Source organism: Macrobrachium nipponense, chromosome 4 (assembly GCF_015104395.2).
Source record: "Macrobrachium nipponense isolate FS-2020 chromosome 4, ASM1510439v2, whole genome shotgun sequence".
Classification (NCBI taxonomy): domain Eukaryota; kingdom Metazoa; phylum Arthropoda; class Malacostraca; order Decapoda; family Palaemonidae; genus Macrobrachium; species Macrobrachium nipponense.
Genome location: NC_061100.1, coordinates 760324 through 767367, shown reverse-complemented (window position 1 = coordinate 767367; position 7044 = coordinate 760324).

The window sequence follows — 7044 nt, the reverse complement described above, 5'->3', positions numbered from 1 at the left end:
GTCATTACCTATTGGAACAAAAAGAATGGGAAATTATAAAGATACATTGATATCCCCTTTTCTATTAAAACCAAGTAAAAAAGAATTTATAAACAGATATGTACATTGTTATGCCATTAAATATTTAAAAAAAAGGAAACTCATATGGATATACTGTAGTTATGAAAATTGCCTATCTAAAAAATGGAAAACTATAGAAACACTTAGGTCTTCAACTTAAAAAAAAAAAATAATGGAAAATCATTGATATATATCATCACTGTCAGTGTCATCCTCCCTAATATTCAATATCATCACTGTCAGTTTCGTCATCTCCAATGTCAATAACAAAAACTTTCAAACATATGCTCTCTAGCAACATCTTTCCTCCTATAATCATCTTCTAATTTCTTAACGTGGTGAAAAACATTTCTTCAGTCTTCTGTTGTAACTTTGTCTATCGCCAGTCTCGTAAGCTGCTCAACAGTTTTCAAAGATTGATTTGCATTAGAGTTATTTTTTCTGATATCCCCCTTTATTTGAGCCCAAATAAGTTCTATGGGGTTAAACTGACAATAATATGGTGGCAGCCTGAGCACTTCATGACCATTTGCACGGGCTATCTCATCTATCACATACCTCTGTTTTTCTTTGTGACCACTTGGCAATCTGCAGCAATTTTGGCTTTGCTGCTGATGGGTCGTGGGTGACGTTATTAGAAGAAAGCCACTCTATGACTTCACTTTTTTCTGTTGCTGTTGTTGGCACTTTTATTTTCTATTTTGCTGTGGTATGGAGCATTGTCCATTATGATTAGAGATCTATCTTCTATATTAGGCAATAGTTGTACCTTAAACCACTTTAAAAAACCTTTCATGGCCATGGAATCATGGTAGTCCCCTTTGGCACCATTTTTTGACCTAAACAACAATAGCGCATCTTTGACAAACCCCTTCTCACTCCCCGCGTGCACCACAATAAATCTTGACCCCTTTCCAGTCTTAAGTTTGGGTCCTATTTCGCCTTCACCCGTTGTCCAACACTAACGTACACATTCATTTTGGTTTGGGTCCATCCAAGTTTCATCAAGGAATACTTCAGGTTTACGTTCAGTTGGGACTACAATTCCTATTCTTTTCAATTAACCCGTAGGTATTCGTTTTTTCTTCGCTGCCACTATCATCACGTTTCATTAAAATTGCTCTTCCACTCGTCACTTTTTTGTACCGGCGGAATCCAAGCCCTCTCACAATTTTCCATAACGTTGTTCTTCCACCATTAAACTTTACAGGGTCTTCCTTCACTTTTTCCAGTAGGGCATCTAACGTTTGGGAGCTCTCCTCTCTCGTAAAAAGACAAATTCTCCTTCCGAATACACTCATTTTCAAAAACTATCCACCTTGTCCTTTCACTCGGATCCTCTTCCTGGGATATACAGGTGAAGCGAAGGGGACGTTACCACATTCAGATGACTGTCGCTTGATTTTTTTTCACTGTGTTGGTTGGCACTCCTGTAGCTTTGGCGGTCTTCTCAAATACTTCATTTCTTGAGTCTGCTCCCCACTGTGAGCTGATAGTAACGATGAACATTCATTATAATGTTGCGAGCTTGACTTGCAAATCTGGAAACGGTGCGACGAATGATGCTGTCATCTTGAGACATCTGCTTGAAAAGAAAAAAAAATCTTGCTTAGTTCGTTGCTGTTTATTGCTCCACTGAGATTATTATTTCATATCACTCAATTAAGTCTCTGATATCTCTTAAGTTTGAAAATATATTCATATAAGAAAATTAGAAAACAATATGTTGAAACCAACCTCATTAAAACTAAGGATGAGCTGAAGAGTGCGAAGTAGGTCCGTAGATTTCAAATTCATTCCTGGACTGAATTTCCGCCCGCGGCAGCCTACACCTCCAACGATACCAGATGCATCCATCTGATTATTTACTTTTTTATCAGATATGTCCAGAAATACGGACATATATGATATTTGAGTAAAAATGTTCGAAAGTCATAATGGGAATTCTATGCATTTATTTATAGAAAATATAAGGACATAATAATTCGGTGAATACATAGTCTCGAAACTGCAAACTTCTCATATCGCCAATTGGCAACTGCCAACACGCCAACGGCTCTAGCTGAGAGGACCACCCAACGATGTGTCTCGGCACTATTGTCAAACCGAGTCAAGCACGAATGCAACATAATAAGACATATTCTTCATTTTCTCTTTACATATTAACACGCATCTAAAATCTGAAAGCACCAGCGTATTCAGGGTGATTTTATTGTTTGATAACACGATTTTATTTTATCTTGATCTCATGAATTATTGCAAAATTCCGATGATGAATAAAAAACATGGTATAAAGAATGAAATGTTTCTCCTTCACTTCTTCTACTCGTTGTAATTCCTTTGTATTTTAACTTATTGATTTCAAAAAAAGATTATTTAATTGTACATTTAATACCGAATCCTTAGGTATGACCAAAACTTTCCTATCTTTTGTAAAACGTGAGATAACTGAAGAAATGTAAACATATTGCTAGTTTTCTAAGCTACATACGAAAAAAATATGACCCACTGAGCGAGCAGTCTGCCTCCCGCTACCAGCCAATCAGAGGCCGCCAAACAAAACTTCTCGTAGGCACAAGAATCTACCTTAAATGAATCGACTATAGTATGTTTAGAATTAAGAAATACTTTTTGTTAAGAACCTGACCTCAGTCGACCTCATATAATGTTTCTTAATAAAAAGATAAAAAAACCGTTCCATAATTCCCAAATTTTTAAAGGAAAGAAAAGGTCCTGGAATCTGTAAGAGGCTTATAAAAAGAAAAGCTGAAAGGAGACGTCTCCGCTTAATGCTTACCAACTTGTAACTTATATTTGTCTCACCAATCTCGATAAAAGGGGGTAGGAAAGGGCGGAGTTTTTTGTGTGTGTGTCTGTGTGTTTGTTTGCCAACGGGAAAATTATCCTAAATTATTGAGGTAATGGAAGGGCGAGTCTTGAGAAAAAAAAAGGATTAATCTTCTCCTGTCTCTGCAGGATTCTTCGATATTATCAGAAGTTGGAAAAAGAAAAGAAAGATGATCGAAGGATGATGAGCAGCTTGTTTTCAGAATTATGACACCCGAGATCCCAGGAAGACCAGCTGTCTCTAATAAAAATGAGTGATGAGGTGGATGATATATATATATATATATATATATATATATATATATATATATATATATATATATATATATTATATATATATATATATATATATATATATATATATATATATATATATATAATGTTTTGATATTTTTGCTGTATTAATTCACACCAACAGTTTTTCCATGTTGAATGAGTAATTTATAAATATTCTTATACACAGATTACCTACCCAAGATATCATTAGTCACGTAATAATTTGTTTTGTTTACTTTAGTTCTCAACTGTAAATGGTCTCTGTGCGTCAATACAATTAGCATAAAGTTAGATATCGCATGAACTTTGCATGCAAGATGTCATCTTCATTTCCGTTTTAACAAGAAGAATAGAAAATATATTATTTTTAAAGGCTGTAATTGAAAATCTTATTGAGCCTGGAAATTTTGAGTCCGCGTTACTGAATACCGAACTCTGAAAAAACCTCTTGTTCATGGCCCCTAATTAGACCCCTTTCGACCCACCAATCTCGACTTCCGCCTTGTTGTGCGGGATACGCCGATCGACACCCTTTGTATTTTATGAGGAGGATAATAGTCATCCAGTGTGAATATTACTGTTCCCGGTAGTGATGGAAGGCCGGTAGTATTTCTCACACGTGAAAACTCAGTTAAAGCGCAGGAGAAACTGCAGAAAATTGAGGGGGAACAATTTCACCAGAAACCATTTGCGAACATGTCACTGTTTTCTCATCAGGAACGAGTTCACGGTGTTCAGATAAGTAACCATCGATCTCACATATTATAACCTAGTGGGCCTTCACCCCGAATATACCCCTAGTTATATATACGATGTCTATAGGAGATTGCGAGATTTCAAAATAAAGTTGTTCATTTTGTGAAACTGATCTGTGATGTTTTTGAGAGCAAATCTTCTTACATTTTAGGTCGATATGGCTTAAGTTGTTTTTGTAGGTGATCATCGAGATTTTTTATTTAAAGATTTCGAAATCCGAAACTGCATAAATTTGTATTTAAAGATATTTTTTACATTTCATTTTGTTTGATCTCAATAAATTGTTTATTGGTTGCATACGTGATCTATGATGTTTCACGACATTGCGGAAGCTAGTATGTTTATGTTACCTTTTGTAATATGTCTGACCTTTTCTTTACCTTTTTCTGAATGAATCCTCGAGGGTGTACTATTACGATATCATGAATGCCATAATTCCGGAAATCAGATCTAGTGATATTTCATGAACACAGTAAAACTGACTTATTTCTCGTTGATCCGTCGATATTTATTAGGTATTCTTCGTATCATTCCATTATTTTTTGGTTCTCTGGCATAAAATCACTAAAAGTTCCATAATATTTTTTAAGTAGTTTTTATGCAAACCCTGGTATCTATTACAAAAGTATTAAATCTGTTTGTACGTAATCTCCCATAATTATGTGTATACAACAACAGATTTTGCACTCAAATACTGACCATTCTGTTCCAATACACATGGGAGTATATTTCTCTCATTGTTTCCTTCCTTCATCACTTGTGCTAGATATGCAAATTCAACTTGAAAATCCTATTATTCAAGAGAAACAAAAACTTGACAAAAATATCGTTAGAGAACAACCGGAGGCCTTTTCAATTATTCTACTTTTTATTTAAGGACTAAACATTAAAAGATCTCGGCATTAAAGACTTAATTATTTATTTAAGGATAAAACATTTGTGCGTTATTATACCTCTGTTCATTGTGATTGACGTTGATACTAATATAGTATACCTCGCGTATTATCCCTGGAGTATTTGATTTGAATAATTCATAAACATCAACTTTCCCTCAAGTAATGACCCTATTTAATTCATATCCTTCCTTCAAAAATGAATTATTTGGCGTCTTTCGGTTGACAGATGAAGACTCCTTGACTTCGCCTGGTTATTAAATCGGCTACTTGGCACCTCGTGTTACTTTTCCCCCAAGGTGTGATATGTAATTTCACTCCCTCACGTATAATAAAATTTTTTCAGTCATCATCAACAACGTAAAACTAGGTCGAATAATTCAAACCTTTCCTTTTTTGAAGTACATTGTCGCCTAAGATTTCCATATCACTTAAATAAATTATTCACGCAATTTATGCAGACGCCATGCGCTCGTGAGTGTGTCGATATACTGTGCATTAATGTAATCAGTCGATTTTTCATGACCATTTTTTCTGCAAAGTTGACTCTGCAATGAAGATGTTTATGAAGTTATCACTTGGTGAATTATTTCTCTCTCTCACGACTTCTTCCTTATTACCATACTTCCGAAATATATGAAGAAGGCTAACAACCTGGCTATGAGGAAAACTGATGTAAAAAAATTGAAACCTCGGAGTTTTTTTTTTTTTTTTTTTTTTTTTTGTTTTTTTTTTTTTTTTTTTTTTTTTTTTTTTGAGAACTATTGTTGGTCGAGTTAAATTTTGGTTTTCATATCCCTTCCCGGACTTTAATAATATCTGAGAGTAGTAGAAAAATTTCTAAATGCAGAGTAATAAAAGCATTATGAATGTCGACTTTCTAAGCTAACGTTTCTTAATTAAATAAAGTTTTATTAGGGATAGTCGCTCCTTCTGTTGAAGTGAAATCAAACAGTAAAGCAGTGAATACTAAATGCCATTCTGAATAATTTTGCTTGCGTCCGATTTCAAAGTAAAATCCTTGAGCATTATTTACGAGCTGATCTTAAACTATTCTATTTCTTTTGTTTCCAAAATCCCTTATAGTTCGCTTTGGCAGGAAACACGAGAAAATGGGAAGGTGCTGACACACATTCACACACACACACACATAGCATATATATATATATATATATATATATATAATATATATATATATATATATATATATATATTATATAGGAAATACTCTTGAGCTAATGTTCTCTTCCTATAAATGCAATTCATTGTACCAACATTTGCCACTCACTCAGACAGCGAAATACTTAAGATATTTAAGTAACATCTGCATTTGGTCGTGCACGGACGGGATGCCGAATGCATTTTTTGTCGAAGGACAAGAAGCAGAAGCCAGGAAGCCGAACGGACAGAAAGCCGAACAGACATAATGCCGAACGGACACAATGCCGAACAGACACAATGCCGAACAGACATAAGTCGAACGGACAAAATGCCGAATATGCTAAGATTACGAAAGATAAATATAAGCAAAAATAATAATAGGATGATAACATTTGCTGAGAGATATAGATAACTTTTCCCTAATTCGATAATTACTATTTGACTGCTTGTTTAATTAACAATTATCTAGTTTACTAATACTGCTGTGTAGTTATATATTTTTTTTTTCTTTATTCAAATTGACTATAAGAAAAAAAAAGGAAAAAAGTTTTTAAAGGTAAAATATTTAAAAATTGTGAGCCAGAGATCGTAGAAACGCTAATCTTTCGTCCTTATCATAAGAACAAAATATGGATTTTATTCTATCGTTAATGGCATCGTATTTCTTGTTAGGTCGTGATATATCAATCCCTGCAGAAGCCTGCTCAATTAGAATTTCATTACATGCTTGTTCATTTCTGATAACCTTTAGTAATTTGGTGAGTGTTGGATGGGTTACATTAATTCTCTTTTTAAAAGCCTGATGCCAGCCTTCAAGGGAATTGTTTGCTCTCGGTAAATTATCAACTCTAGTGTGAACAGACCACAAATCAACATCAAACAATGGTTTCCTCCTTCGACCTCGCTGGATTATCCCTAACCACGTACTTTCGAAGTAAACCAAAAAATCACTTAGTAATTCATCAGTTTCAGCATCTAAGGAATTCACCAATTCGTCAAATAAATCATGTACATCTGCAGGTGGGACGAAAGCAAGTGATTGCAACTGCTT